The sequence below is a fragment of the Ascaphus truei genome, chromosome 3 (assembly GCF_040206685.1).
Source record: "Ascaphus truei isolate aAscTru1 chromosome 3, aAscTru1.hap1, whole genome shotgun sequence".
NCBI lineage: Eukaryota > Metazoa > Chordata > Amphibia > Anura > Ascaphidae > Ascaphus > Ascaphus truei.
Window position 1 is genome coordinate 433,810,943 of NC_134485.1, and position 16,888 is coordinate 433,827,830.

Sequence of the window (16,888 nt, forward strand, 5' to 3'; positions counted from 1 at the left end):
TGCAGGAGGTAATTACAGGGGGGAGGGGGTGCAGGAGGTAATTACAGGGGGGTGCTGGGTGTTATTAACCCTTTCTGTGCCAGTCATTTCCTGTTACATTACGGCGTCACACTCATTAATATGATCGTTTGTATGTAAATACATACTCGGGAGCGCTATATAATGGGGGAGGGGGTCAGAGTTCTGTATATTACATCAACAGAATGACGCACAGATGTCATCATATCTGTGAAGTAGGTGGCAATTTATTGGGCTGTGAGGGTAGGAGGGGGGCAGGTGTAGGGGGGCAGTGAAGAGAGTTAAGGTAGCGAATAGGCATTGAGGGCTAGAGAACAGACTTAGGGGCCTATGCAGAGAGCAGTGGTAGTAATAATTGGAGAGTTTAAGAAAAAGTAGCTTTAATGGAGAGTTTTATTCTCCATATGCAGAAATGGGCGAAATCCGCTATTTTTAGCATTACTGCATGTGGAGAATTGTAAACGAGGAGATGCGCGCAGCTGAAAGGGAGAAAAAAAAAATCGCGCATTTTTTTTCCCCCCTATAGCCGGCGAGCTCCTGCTTCTTGCCAACTTTAGTTGGCGGAGAAAATTGAAGAAAATCGCGCCAAAAACAGCCGCTAGATGGCGAGCGCGCCTTTCTGAATTTGGATATTTTTCAGACTGGCGAGATGTAGTTTCTCGCCAGCCGCGCGGCGAGATTTTCAAATAGAAAAAAAAAAATGGCGCTTTTTTCCTACCTCTCCATTTTCAGCTGTTTTTTGCACGATTTTCGCCGGAAAATGGCGAGATTGTAAATAGCGCTGCTCTCTGCATGAGGCCCCTAGTATGAGTGAAGAAAACTAAGTTTGCTTGGCAAGGTAAAGTGCAGTGTTATAGGAGGAGAGTATACACATATAGTGGAGGAATTTGGCTTTAGAGCGGGATCTCCTCCAGTAACGTACCGCAGTGTGAGATCAGTTTTGGCGGAAGCAGGTAAAGTGGGTGTGCCATGCTCGTGGCTTACATTATCGGGGAGAACGTGTGATGGCAGGAGCCATCTTGTCTTAGGCCCGGGCCATAGAGGGGTGGGGAGAGCGGAGGCGCGCTAACGCTGAGGCTCGCCTGCTTCAGTCAGCGCGATTGCACGGACTTGCAGGCGAGCCAGCGTGCGCAAAGGGAGCCGGGGGGAGGTGGTTGGAGGCGGGGCAGTGACGTCGCTGGGCCAATCACCCGCGACGCACTGACGTCAATGTCACGGCGCCGACGTCACAGCGCCGTGACGTTGACGCTGCTGTGCTGTGATTGGAGGTTTTCAGCCGACAGAGCGCTGAAAAACAGCTTGGCGCTCGGCTGAAACCTCCAACTCGTCAGCACGCCTGCGGACGCTCGCGTGAGCCCCCTCTCAAGGCATCCTCATTGAGGATGCAGGGGCTCAGCGCGGAGCGTCCCCACGCCTCAGCACGGCCTGTCCGTCTATGGACTCGGCCTAAGGCTGATGAAAGTATACTGTCCTATAGAGAGGTTGCTAGGAAAGGGTAGTGATGGGCGAGAGGAGAGGATGTAAAGATGAGGACAATAAGCGGGGGTGTAGAATATGTAGGCTTCTGTATGTGCGTGTGGAACTAGGTGATCTGCAGGGTGCAGAGGGTAAAGTGAGGTTAAAGGTTAGAAGGTGATGATCAGGGAGAGGGAAGGGCATGTTAGACAGAGCAGAAGTGGGAGAAACTCAGGTCAACGGAGTCTCCATTGCACTACTGTGAAGTTTCATCCACACATTATATCAGTTACGGTGGGTAAAAAAGTGACAAAACCCCTCTGTGACATAGTGTGAAGATTCCCAGGGAAGCCAAATCTCACCGAATTTATAATAAGATCCATGTAAGGGACTTGTGAGACGCTGCGGAATATGAACTTCTCTCAGTGTTTGTAAAATCACAGTGGAGGTCCTTCCTTGTGCCAGAAGTTCGCGAGTCTGCACCTGGTGGCCAATAATATGTGTGAAGTCCATATCTGGTACAGTTTAGGTATGTTCTGGCTGTTTAGTTTCAATGTTAGGATCCCCTGTGTGATCTCCTCTTTCGATACGGAGACAAATGGAAAATTGTAAGCACCTTAATACACATTTGCTTAAAGAAGCATATGAATAGCACTGTGGATATTCTGAACACATGATACATAAAGCTTGGCCCCCTGCAGACGCACTTACCAGAACTCCCTCCTACTGTCTCTGTACGTTCTCCCTACCTACCAATTAGACTGTAAGCTCCTCTTCCTTAATGTTACTCTTATGTCTGAAGCACTTATTCCCATGACCTGTTATTTATATTATCTGTTATTTATTTGATTACCACGTGTATTAGCTATGTACATTAATGGCGTTATATAAATAAAGACATACAATACACTGTTGGGGGGGTTGATATAGGGGTACTCCCAGGTTGAGCTTCATGGTTGCAGTTCGGGTTGCGCTTTGATAGATGGGAAGTAGCACACCCCACAAAGTAATCATTGAATGCATTTGCAATGTCAGTGGGATTTGTCAGTGTAGTACTGTATCATCCTTTTTGATATACAATGGTTATTGATGGCTAGAAGTATGGAATATATTGTTGATAACCTTCCAGACGTTTGCTGGATTTGATGTACTGTATTCTGGTGAAGCTTGTCAGAGTAATATTGGGCTTTTGCTGGTCTTGTTTGCCTTGTGCACATGTTCCGCAGGCATCTGTAGTTTTTAAGATCCTTGGTAGTGCCAGTTACTTTGTAGCTTTTCCACAAGGCATCCCTGAACTGGTAGAGTGCTATAAGGTCAGTCGTAACCCGCAGAAGGTGGGCCCCCCGTAATTTTATTCTGCGTAGTGGAACATGGGTATCATAGAGTTTTAAGAACTCAGATTGGAAATAATCAAGCGCAGAATCGTGGTCAAGTATTAAGTCGATTCTGTACCAAGGGCAGTTGGTAAGTGTGACGATAGTGAGGGTTTGGCCCGGGATTAACGGGGTTACTCCCCAAGGGCCCCCCTCTAACCTCGTCAGGGAGACAAGGGGTTAACTGGGCTGAGGTCCAGAAATGTGATTTAACCCTTGTTATAACATGAAAATGCTTATTCCCCTGTGTAAAATGTATTGTTGCTGGGTCAGTGTCTGCATAACCCACCCACTGGGACTTAAGGGGTTAATCTTATATGCAGTGCTGAATAAACAGTTACCTGAAAACTGGTAATTTGGTAACGGAGTAAGCCAGGACCCTGAGCCTTGGGGGTACAGCCTCCGGGTCACCCCCCAAGTACACACATATTAAAAATATAACTTTGTCATAAGAGGAACATATATTTTTGATAAAGTGACTTTTTGCAGTCTTACAAGGTACAGGCCAAATGCTAACTACCTCTGCCTGCCTTTGTAATGCGTACCAGGACCAAATGGTGCCTCATATGAGTCTATTCACGTTTGATATGCAAGCTTCCTCACTGGAAGTGTATATCAACAGAGAGGTGTGACACCTAGTGATCAACAGGTAATGACCTAATTGTTTATGCGAGAAGCTACAAGCCTACTTCAAAAGGTTTTATTGATGGGGCCAGGGTGGGGCTACCCCCAGCAGAAAATCAAAATGAGTAACTTTATTAAATATAAGAATATTATGAGATGTCCTTGGCGGAACCGGCTAAGAGCTACATATTTGTATTCGTGGGATTTAGCATATCTTTTTTAATCTAAACACTGTATATGTAACTGCTGCTAAATGCCAGATATTAATATCTCTATTAATTTTCATATTACACTGTAATGTTGGGTCTCTCTGCGAGCGTCAGGTGGGACGGGATGTATTAATAGGTCTCCTCTGCTTGTAGGTATTACGGAACGGGAGTTAGGCAATGATTTGCAGTAAATATGAAATTTTGGTTGAGTTCTGAGGAACCCCTGTTGTGATGAGCAGGAAAGGCTAGAATTTACAAGCCTGGTCATCAAAGACCAAATTGCTAATTGTTTATGCTTGGCCTAGGGACCAAGGGAAGTGGATGTTTTTGTAAATGTGGTAATTCACACTTCAATGGAAGCCAAAAGAGCTTCAAAGACTTTTTGCTAGCCGTCGCGGCACCTAGGGTTAAAGAGATGAGTTTGACATAGTATATAAGTCAAAGCCACCCTTTACCCATGTTGTTCATGCAAAGTGCTTCATGGTTCTTCATTGTTCTTCATGCAAATGATCTTCATGCCTGCATGTCATCAGGCCTGTTGTTGTGCTATACCATCTTGATTGCTGAGAAGAAATGCCATGCATGTGTCCTGCCTGTTTTGCTGTGATGTCAACTGAAATATGGGAGAAGTGGCCAGTCTGTAATCCTGATGGCTTTCTTGCCATAATCTTTAAGTAAGTGTCTATATTTTGCTGTTATTGTATAATCTGCTGTGTTCACCTTTATCAAGGAATAAATTATATTTAATATATCTAAGTCTCGTTCCAGTTCAAACCCAGGTATATATATATATATTTATATATAGTTTTGGTGTAAATTACAACCTGTCACAAGCTACCGTGACAGTAAGGTCAGCCATAAACTGTTGTGGGTTAAACTTTCTAGATGTTCTAGTGAGGAGAACTTTAGGGCTAGATTGGGGAGATCTGATTTTGCTTACACAGTACACTACTGCATGGTCACTGAAAATGTCAGGTAGGTTACCACAGGATTTGATTCAGTTGGGACAAGGGTACAGAATCCAACCTAGCAGGGAATGGTTGCCAGATTTTAGATTTGTCCATGTGGGTTGGGAAATTAGTTGGGTTAAATTTAGTGACTTGAATTGTGTTCAGATTTTGTTGTTTTTGGGGTCAAGCCAATTGAGGTTGAAATCCCAAAGAACTAACAGCTCACTCTTCTCATTCAGAGAGGAAATTGTGCCCAGACAATGAGTGCTATTAGCCAGGGATTGCAGTGGGGCTTTAGGAGGGTGGTAGATGCCAGCAATAAGAATAAGCATAGAGGGGGAGGGGCAAATTTTACCAACTAGGGTGGGCTTGGGATACAGCATAAATGGTAAGAGTCTTAAATATATAATAACAAAAATGGCCTATCCCTGAAGGGAGATAGATGCATCAAGAGTTTTAGGAGTTGGCCATTGCCTGCGCTCTCACTACTTGTGTAAACAATTAAAGGTGTGATGACATTTACCACTTGGATGGTAACATATATACATGTGCACTGCTTATACCATGTCCCCCTAGAGTTTTAGCATAATTCTTTTCGTTTTACTTCACAAATACCTCAAATACTGTATCTTTGCTTGTTTACGTCAGACTGGACTGTACAAGTGCGACATACTGCTGAGCCGCTGCAGTTGGGACGTCCCCTGCACATTTCGGGCAGTCCCTGTAATGGTGGGACCGTTGGTAACCCTATGTACAGTGGTGAATTTACAAACCTGCCGCACATAGGCACTTACCTTGGTGCCTCCTCTTTTGTTCCGCCCTCCTTTTGCATTGTGGCGTCAAATGGCGCTGCGGCATCGCGTTACCATGGAAATGTGACGGCATGTTGCTATGGTAACGTTGCCTATGTACTAGCTGCTGGGTGCAACACAATTTAGCACATGGGAAACGCCAATGAAAAAGGCACCTGGAAGCTGAGTGAGCTGCGTGTAAAGGTGCATGGCGCGCCGTTTTACCGGTACATGTACCGTGCTTAGTCAGGCACTTTATATGTGCATTGGGACAGGTTGTAACTTGGTGCGGTGGTGGCTATAGGAAGAGTTACCATATTATGGTGCATATTATTAGGAGATTAATCAAATGCTTCAACTAAAAAGTAAAGGTACTGCACACCAGAAATGATTCGTTAAGGGCATATAATAATATATTAGAAAGTGGTTACCGGGCGCGTCCAGAGACCGTGCAGCACCTGTCACACATCCATATAGGGGAGAGGTCTCCAGGCGCACCGAGCTGTATTTTCAGCACAAAATAGTGTTTATTTTACATAAAGAAAAAACAACGTTTCAGCCACGATGAACGCCTTTAGGGACGAAACTTTATTTTTTTTAAATGTAAAATAAACACTATTTTTGTATTGAAAATACACCAAGAGCGCCTGGAGACCTCTCCCACTGTGTCACATTCTTCTTGTCTTCTGTATGTTTCAACTCTGCAGCCAGTCTCATTTGGCCCAATCTCCCCCGTGTACTGATCTGTGTCATGCTTCTTCTTTTCCTAACATGCTTAACAAGAGTAACACATACATGAAATATGTTTGAGATGTAAGTAGCATGTTTAATGTGCTCATTTGCATGTCCGCCCCCAGATTCTGCGTGTTCAGTTTCACAGAGCGGGAATCAGGTTGGGGAGTTCTGAGAAACAAGCAGGATAACATTATTTGGATTCAGTATATGCATGTTGATGTATTGTTAACCCTACAGCTCTGTAAGGGTTACAGGTCTTCTCTGAGTTTTCTGCATTGATTTGCAAAGTTTTCAGACTCAAGTACAGTATGTAGTTTCAATAGCGTCACTGATGCATGTCATTCTAATCTGTGTCATGTGACTCCTCCTGGACTCCTCTGTTTAACACTCCCCCAATCACAAGATGCCTCACTTGGGGCAAAAAGTGGAACAAAGTGCGTGGTACATCTACTATATATTTCTGAAAGCGTCCTATGTGGCTATGTCTGTATGTCCCTCCCTGTGTCCCTCCCTGTGTCCCTAGCGGCAATCCCATTGGACCTTGGGCCAGGCCAATGAGATTGCTCCCTTGGGCCGCCCGCCCCCGCACACCTCTCTTTGGCCTGAGGCGGAGTGACGGGCCAAAGGGGACACACACACACACACACCCCTCTGTCCCCCCCGCCCCATCACGTGCGCCGCCCTGCACCGGCTCCTGGACGGAGGGGAAGCGCGGCCCTCCTGCCCCTGCCGCCAACTGCAGGTTCCTCCCCCCTCGCTCTCAACCGGCTCCCGGAAACACGGAGGGTAAGCGCGGCACGGCCCTCCTACCCCAGCCGCCAACGCTCCCTTAACTCCCCGGCGCTACCTTAACTCCCCGGCGCTACCTTAACTCCCTGCCGCTCTCTTAACTCCCTGGCGCTCCCTTAACTCCCCGGCGCTCCCTTAACTCCCCGGCGCTCCCTTATCTCCCCGGCGCTCCCTTAACTCCACGGCGCTCCCTTAACTCCCCGGCGCTCCCTTAACTCCCCGGCGCTACCTTAACTCCCCGCCCGCTGGGGGGGCCAAGCAGCCTCCTCGGATGTGTGTGTGTGTGGACATTTTACTCCTGCCAACAATTTGTGCTTCACTTTCATGCCCTACCCCTGCCCTTCACCCCCCCTACCCCTGCCCTTCACCCCCCCTACCCCTGCCCTTCACCCCCCCTACCCCTGCCCTTCACCCCCCCTACCCCTGCCCTTCACCCCTACCCCTGCCCTTCATCCCCCCCTACCCGTGCCCTTCACCCCCCTACCCGTGCCCTTCACCCCCCCTACCCGTGCCCTTCACCCCCCTACCCCATCCCTTCACCCCCCCCTACCCCTGCCCTTCACCCCCCCTACCCCTGCCCTTCACCCCCCCCTACCCCTGCCCTTCACCCCCCCCTACCCCTGCCCTTCACCCCCCCTACCCCTGCCCTTCACCACCCCTACCTCTGCCCTTCACCCCACCCTACCTTCACCCCCCCCCCCCCACCCCACCCCTGCCTTCACCCCCCCCACCCCTACACTTCACCCCTGCCCTTCACCCCCCCCACCCCTGCCCTTCACCCCCGCCCCTGCCCTTCACCCCCGCCCCTACCCTTCACCCCCGCCCCTACCCTTCACCCCCGCCCCCTACCCCTGCCCTTCACCCCTGCCCTTCACCCACGCCTACCCCTGCCCTTCACCCCCCCTACCCCTGCCCTTCACCCCCCCTACCCCTGCCCTTCACCCCCCCCTACCCCTGCCCTTCACCCCCCCACTACCCCTGCCCTTCACCCCCCCTACCCCTGCCCTTCACCCCCCCTACCCCTGCCCTTCACCCCCCCCCGCCTGCCCTTCACCCCACCCCCCCGCCTGCCCTTCACCCCATCCCCCCGCCTGCCCTTCACCCCACCCCCACGCCTGCCCTTCACCCCCCCACGCCTGCCCTTCACCCCCCCCTGCGTCTGCCCTTTGACTGCCGCACGCACACAAACCCTGACTGACGCACGCACACACCCTGACTGACGCACGCACACACCCTGACTGACGCACCCACACAAACCCTGACTGGCGCATGCACACAAACCCTGCCTGATGCACGCACGCACGCACACACACTGACTGACGCACGCACACACACACACACTGACTGACGCATGCACACACTGACTGGCACACGCACACAACCCCTGACAGCCGCACGCAATCAACCCTTGACAGCCACACGCACACACACCCTGACGCACTCACACACACACACACACACACTGACTGACACTGACTGACTGACACACACACACACAATGACTGACACACACACACACACACACACTGACTGACAAACACACACACTGACTGACACACACATTGACTGACGCACGCGCGCACGCACACCCCCCCCCCCTCCCACACACACACACACACAGTGACTGACACACACACACACTGACTGACTGCCGCACGCACGCACACACTGACTGACGCGCACACAAACACTGACTGCCGCACACACAAACTGACTGAGGCGCACACGCACGCACACACTGACTGAGGCACACACACACGCACACACTGACTGTGTGTGTGTGTCAGTCAGTCAGTCTGTGTGTGTATGTGTTTGAGTTTCTGCGTCAGACTCGCGCGCGCACACACACAGTGACTGACTGACGCACACACAATGACTGACTGACGCACACACAATGACTGACGCACACACACTGCATGAAGCTGTAAAGGGGGACAAACAAAGCTGTAAAGGAGGGAGGGGGGGGACTGGATTGAATGGGGGACAAACAGAGAGAGGGGGGAGGAGAGAGGAGAGATAGAGGAGCGGGAACATTACATCCCGGGCAACGCCGGGTCTCTCAGCTAGTTAATAATAATAATAACTTTCATGTCGCCCTTTTTTTCATATAGCGCGTCACCATTACAGTGCAGCGCGCGGTACACAGCACATGGAATGTTACAGACACTGTCCCTGCCCAGATGACACTGATTTTGGTGCCTGAGGCACAGGGAGATAAAGTGACTTGCCCAAGGTCATTGTCTGCAGAGTCAGCGTTTTTACTCGACTTCTCCCATAGACATTAATGTCTTTTTATCAATGAAAAGTGGGGCAATTCTGGGACAAAACACCCTGCCCAGATGTACTGAAGAAAAACCGCTGTGGATTTCAGTGGGATTTTGTTTCTGTAATACTCGTGCTGCCGATTTTTGCACCATAGCATTGCACCACTTTTACCTTAGGGTTACCATGTGTAAGTTTTTATAATGCGGGCCGCCGAAATCCAGCATGAAAGTGTGACGTCATAATGAGGGATGAATGATTTGCAAACGCTGTTCTTCGGTTTTTATCCTCTCTGCGCTTGGTCGGACGGGGCAAGACGTGCGCTGAGTAACGTCTATAGGGGTGGGAGAAAAGGTAACGCCTGTAGGGGTGGGGGTCATGGTGTTTTGGGATCACCAGGCTGTGTCCTAACTATTATTTTAATAATTTAGTGAAAGTAGTGTACATGCTAACCAGAAAGCTAAATCGCATTTAAGTCACATGTGGATGCTTCAGCATAGAGCCCAATAGGCAATGTCCATGTACCAAACATAGTTGCGACTTATGTTGCTTTGTTGTATAGAGGCAACCGTTGCAAATGACTATGTTTAAACCTGATCACACCCATGACTTAGGCCAGCGGTGCGCAAACTGTGGGGCGCGACCCCCAGGGGGGGCGCGAGACTGCCGGTGGGGGGGCGCGGGGTTTACAGAGGCCCCGCGCGCTTCCCGAAGGCACTTAAATTAAGTGCCCGGGGAGCTGCAGGGCCTCTGTAAACCATACTTACCCGTGACTCCGGCGGCTTCCTTCTTGCGTCGCCATGGCAACGCGGCGTCATGACGCCGGAGGGCGGGTCAATGGTGGTTAGGGGGGGCGCGGAAGAGAGGGTACCGCCGGCAGGGGGGCGCAGGGAAAAAAGTTTGCACCCCCCTGACTTAGGCCACGCTTATAGTGCTGGCGACGTGGCCGATGACGTCACCCGTCGCTGTCCCAACCCGCGAAAGTTATAATTTAACTTTCAGCGACGTCGCTAGCGACGGGGTCATTAATTGGTTCAGAGTCAGTCACATGTGGCGACAATCTCTGAAAAATCAAATTTCCTCGGCTTCCAAATTTTTGGTCGCTCCGTCGCCCGTCGCGCTTACTATAAGCGCTCGCGACGGAGTCCATTGTTTTGTTTTGGAGCGATGTCACGTCGCCGGCACTATAAGCGCAGCCTTCACCACAGTATTGTTGCTATTTTAATCAATCAACAGCTGCAGATGGTTGTTAGTAATTATAAACACCAACCTGCTGTGCTCCAGCATATTTCAATAAACTCATTGGTTGTTAATTTTGTCAAAAATCAAAACCTGTTATGAACCAAGTTTGTGTTTCAAAGAAGTACATTTCCATATAAATGGTATGGTATATTTTAAGGTGATCTCTGAAAAAATATTATTCTGCAGTGTTTTCTTAATAAGAGTATACATATATACTCAATGGCAGTATATATGTATAATCCATGAAGTTTCATTGTTATCAGAGATACAATTATATCAACAATAATGCGAATTGCTAGGTAGATAGCATGTATTACATCTTTAACCATATACAGTATATACATCAGCATATAGCCACAATCCCTGTGTTACATTGCAAATCACCCACAATGATCACACTTGCTCAGTGGTGTGAGTAATGAACGCTACCACTGCATATGGTACGCTATGTATTAAAATGACTGAAAATCGCCATACGACCTGAGCTGTGTGTGCTCAGCTCGCCGATCCGTCGCTCCCTCCACCGGTGTCACCAGAGTGACGTCATAAAACCGACGTACGTTTCGCGTACCCATCAAAGCGCTGACCCTGTGAAACCAACTCAACTGTGGTAAATAGCACAGATCAAGAAGCGTTCTAAGTGTGCGACACTATACTCAACAAGAGAACTTGGAGTAATGAGGCTCCAGCCTCGGTATCCAATGTCACCACTGACAGATTGAATATGTCAGCCAGAACAGAACCTCCTCGTACCTTTTTGTAAATAATGTATCATTGTTCCATTATGCACCCGATGTACTCCAATACTACTTTAATTCTGTAATAGTGAGCGGTAGGTAGCATCTCTTTGTGTATATACCGTGATTACCCATGAACCCGCAACGTTTTGTATTCAGTGCTATGTACAGTACAAACCAGACTGTCTTTAGTGTCTTGTTGCTGCGGTGGACACATGACCTCACAACGCTTTGAGTTGGAGAGGAGGCATGCTTTGTTGATGCCATTTTTAAACGACCCGCTTTTTTGTGGGATCATGTGCTGAGGGCCCTGTTTTCTGTTTTAAAAGTTTCTGATGATGCTAAAAAAAAAAAAAATTGTTGTCATTGTGATTAATGATAAAAATGGCATGGTATTAGGAAAATATACAACACCAATAAAACTATACCCGGGTTAGTGGCAGTAAAAAGGCAGAGTTTGCCATGTGAACTGCTGCTTGTTGCCTTGAAGTTGCGCTGGAGTTTCTGTACTGACTGGTAGTGAAGGTGTTAAATGTAACGCTTTATTACGCAGGGTTAAATCTGTGAGATAAACGCTGCAGTTACTGACAGAGGAGCGGTGTTATTTTCCCTGAACGGACTTCCTGTTCTCTAAGTTAATCGTGTGCAGAAACTACTCCGATATATCAGAAATATTGTTAAAGGGAGGAATTGCGGTAATTGTAGCTAGCGTGTTTATGTGCAAAACAGCAGTCATGTTAACTGATACTTCACAAGGCTATATGCTTCATTATCCGTCTCCTCCTCTGCCTATCTAGATATATCTGTGATATTTTATCCTCCTCCTCTGCCCATGTAGATATATTATTAATTGGTATTTGTCTGAGCTGGATTCTACTATCAATTGCTACAGATTTTAAAATGTATTAATTGGTATGTCTCCTTCAATCAATTTGCAAGATCTTAAAATGTAATTAACAATTTGGTATGTGTCTGAGTTGATTAGGCAGACCCCTCCCTTAATTGTTAATCAATGTGACTGTGTTTTAGATCACTTAAAGCAGGATACCTTGGCTGTGAGCCATATTGCTGTGTAACATCAAAGTGTAACATTTAAGTGTGTGGCAGAGTTAATCTTGGAGGTGAACATTTGAGGAAGATCTGGACTGAACAAAAACTTTACAGCTGTGAGAACTTTACTTTCTAAAAGCTGTGATTCTTTGTACTCTTCCTATCCTCCAGTACCTGGGAAGTTTCTCCTCCTGTATCTCACTATGCCCTCCCTATTGCTTTTTCAGTTTACTGTTTCGTCACTCCTTGGTGAATGTCCCTGTTCTCTCCAACATCCCCACTCCCCACTGCACCATTATTTATACACCTCTCTCCCAACAACCCTCAATAAAAAAACACCCACACAAATCCTCTATTCACACCCTCTATCTACTTCTTCCTGCTGCTGGGGATCTCCCCTAAGCCTGAAGCCAGACACACACCTGCTCTCACCCACGCCTCCCTGCCATCTCTTCCCCTGTAAATGGTGTTAACCTTTTCATTTAACACTGACTAACCTGAAAACTTGCCCCACAAATCAAGCATCCCAATAGCCTGCACTCGTGGCTACTGTCCCACAGTCACTTATACCACCCATTGTGGCCAAGCACACCCATCTACAGCACTTATTCCCTCAGCTGCTGTCTCTGTAAGTTTCCCCTCAAACCTCTTAGATTGTAAGCTCTTCGGGGCAGGGATTTCCTTTCCTATTGTCTGATTTTGTTGCACTTATTGTATTTTTAAAATTCCCTTTACTGTATTCTTTGTGAAGCGCTGAGTACACTTTTGGCGCTATATAAATAAAGACATACAATACAATACAATTTGTGATATTTTATCCTCCTCCTCTGCCTATCTAGATATATTGTGATATGTTATCCTCCTCCTCTGCCTATCTAGATATATTTGTGATATGTTATCCTCCTCCTCTGCCTATCTAGATATATTTGTGATATGTTATCCTCCTCCTCTGCCTCTCTAGATATATTTGTGATATTTTATCCTCCTCCCTCTCCGCCTATCTAGATATATTGTGATATTTTATCCTCTTCCTATCTAGATACATTTGTGATATTTTATTCTCCTCCCCCTCTGCCAGACCCAACGAAGAAGTGTGACAGCTCGTAACATATCAACTACTTGTTGGTCGAATAAAAGGTTTCATGCCCCCCCCACTCCCTCTCCCTCTATAATGGCTACCCACCCTTCTTTGCCAAATTAACAAGGAACACCCAGCATAGTTTGATGTGTCTGAATTGCATTGCACATTGTATTTGGCTAATTTAATAAAGACCACAGCGACCGTTCCTGCTGTTTTCAGCCCAAAAGTTACACTGGCGTTAGTGGGGACTTTCAGCGGAAACGGTCCGCTCCGTTTTTGATTGAATTAGCCCCAAAGTGTATCTTTGATTGCTTCTCCAGCACTAACGTTGTGCCGCGTTTAGTTGCTGTGTCCCACGCATTTTAAAGCCCTGACATTTAACCCTTTCCATGCCCGTAATACCTGCTAATGGGTAGTGCCAGCCTGGGGCAGACACGCGGGTTTCTGTCTCAGCAGAGACACCCCTTAACAATATTTGACATGACATATTTCTCTTAAATGGAAATCTGCCGGGGGATTTCTGTACGTGATCAGGAAGACAAAGCAAAAAAACATTCTTAAAATCTGATTAATGGGGAAAAAAACCAGTATGTGTTTGACTCTCTAAATATCCTATTTTGCTGCTAACTACCCCTCCAAAGTTGTGTGTTGTGTGATAGTTTCGCCCCTTTTTCACACTCGCATCTCTCTGTTTTGGAGACTTATTGAAATACACACGACTGGTAATATTTTACACCTGTTCAGAGAGGTTTTACTTCCCTTAACCCTGATACAACAATGTAATGAAGCCCTGTGAAAACACAGAGGCTTATTTGGGGGCTACGGCGGAGAAATGAGCCTGGTAAGGGGAAGTAGCAGAGGGGGCCTCCTCCGGGGAAGCTGCGGCCCGGGGGGAAGGTCGTTCTCTGCAGGGCTCTGCGCCTTTCTCTTCCGCAGCGATGGAGTTAAAGGAACAGATTAAAAAAGAAAACCCAAGGCGACCATAAAAAGAAATGTCCCTGTGCCCTTAGAAAAATGAAAACGATAAATTAACCTGCTGGAAAACCTGATGGCCAAACAGTGTGTTTGCTGTCCAGCTGTCCAAGAGCCGAGGCGTATAATTGATGTGTGAAGTTCTGCCACAGAGCTGCTCTGGGCTGGTCAGAGTTTAATCCCGGTAAATCTAAGTATACGATTTGTAAGTTTAGCATTGTGTCCGCTGCCGAGGGTGTTATTTATAGGGTACGAAGCAGGTCATAAAATGGCTTTAAAAGTAATGGGAAAAACATCTCTCTGCTTATTAACCACTTCACCGCCAGCGAGGCCTGCGGAGCAGCGCTCCCCTCTGTGGGTCGGAGCGTCGTCCTGTGCAACTGATGCTGCTCTGTTGTTAACACTTAAGTAACTTTATATGGGACCTGGAGCTAATTGTAGAATAATGTACATTTTAAAGCATACAGAGCAATGGGTTCCTGGAAATGTTCAACACGCAGAGCAACATGAATCTGTGACATATATACACATATATATATATTCTGTAGGGCACAAAGCAATGTTTGGCTCTAACTATAAGAGCAATTGGTGTCTGTACCAGTTTCTACTGATTAAAATGATAACTAATAGTCGTCATTTGAAAGAAGCCCATTGTTTGCAGCCTGTGTTGCGCTAGAAACTTGCTTGTTATTTCATACATTTCTTCTCTGTGTGTCCGCCTGGGGAGATTTACAGCTGCTCAGATCCAGAGATTTTATTGCCTATAAGTTTAGCAAAATAGGCACATGCTGCAAATCCGTGTTCCTGTGCTGGGGTGGCAGCCCGGCACTACTCTATATAACGGCTTGGAATCAGTTTCATGTAATAATAGTTATTGGGGGTAGGGTGATATTCATTAAGCACTAACACGTGGAAACTCCCATTGACTTCCATAGGAGGTTCTGTGCAATTGTGCCCCAATCAGCACTATCACACTTTAATGGATATCCCCACTGTGCACTGTAGGGTGCAGTAAGAGGTACAAGGGAGTAAAGTAGGTGACAATTTTAGAAATAAAAGCTAGTGGCACTGCATTCTCTTCCCTACAATTTACTGTTTATGACCATTTTGTTGGGTCCCAGTACTGAGGTATAAACCTGCAGAGGTTTCCTCCCTGCTACCACCATCCAACGGTCCAAGAAGGTCTACAAACCTGCAGAGCTTCCCTCCCTGCTACCACCATCCAACGGTCCAAGAAGGTCTACAAACCTGCAGAGGTTCTCTCCCTGCTACCACCATCCAACGGTGCAAGAAGGTCTACAAACCTGCAGAGGTTCCCTCCCTGCTACCACCATCCAATGGTGCAAGAAGGTCTACAAACCTGCAGAGGTTCTCTCCCTGCTACCACCATCCAACGGTGCAAGAAGGTCTACAAACCTGCAGAGTTTCTCTCCCTGCTACCGCCATCCAACGGTGCAAGAAGGTCTACAAACGTGCAGAGGTTCTCTCCCTGCTACCGCCATCCAACGGTGCAAGAAGGTCTACAAACCTGCAGAGGTTCTCTCCCTGCTACCACCATCCAACGGTGCAAGAAGGTCTACAAACCTGCTGAGGTTCCCTCCCTGCTACCGCCATCCAACGGTGCAAGAGGGTCTACAAACCTGCAGAGGTTTCCTCCCTGCTACCACCATCCAACGGTGCAAGAAGGTCTACAAACCTGCAGAGGTTTCATCCCTGCTACCACCATCCAACGGTGCAAGAAGGTCTACAAACCTGCAGAGGTTTCCTCCCTGCTACCACCATCCAACGGTGCAAGAAGGTCTACAAACCTGCAGAGGTTTCCTCCCTGCTACCACCATCCAACGGTGCAAGAGGGTCTACAAACCTGCAGAGGTTCCCTCCCTGCTACCACCATCCAACGGTCCAATGCGTTCTACAAACCTGCAGAGGTTCCCTCCCTGCTACCACCATCTAACGGTCCAATGCGTTCTACAAACCTGCAGAAGGTCCCTCCCTGCTACCACCATCCAACGGTCCAATGCGTTCTACAAACCTGCAGAGGTTTTGATCGCACTTTTGGCACCACAAGTTAATGCAAAATGGCTTTAATTGTTATATATAAACAAAGAAGTCCAGAGCAACATCCAATGTGACAAAAATACACAGTGAAATACCTACAGTATATATCTCTTGAAAAAGGGTAATTTAGTTAACCCTTTGGCCAAAGTGTATAAGCCTGCGAGACACTTTCCAAGTAAGCAGGTTTTCTTTTCATGCAGCTGGTTGTGACAGGTTCAATGCCAGGACCATTCTGCCTCTAATTATAGAGGTAAATAAGGATTTTTATCAGTGTTAGGTCCTGTGAACTGGTCATGCCTTGAAAGTGGCTCGCAGGCTTACAGTATACGCTTTGGCCAAAGGGTTAACTAAATGACCCTTTTTCAAGAGAATTACAGTATAGAGGTATTTCATTGTGTATTTTTGTCACATTGGATGTTGCTCTGGACATCTTTGTTTCTTGTTTTATACAATTAGCCACGCCCAGTAGCACTCCTTTTGACACATATACATATATATTTCATTGACTATATATATATAAATAATTGGGGGGTTTCTGAGAG

The 16,888-nt window shown here is 47.3% G+C and overlaps 1 protein-coding gene across 4 annotated transcripts in view; it reads left to right on the forward strand.

Annotated features, from left to right (window-relative positions):
- SPAG17 (sperm associated antigen 17) overlaps nt 1–16,888 on the forward strand; it is a 481,463-nt gene that overhangs the window by 815 nt on the left and 463,760 nt on the right. The window lies entirely within an intron of this gene.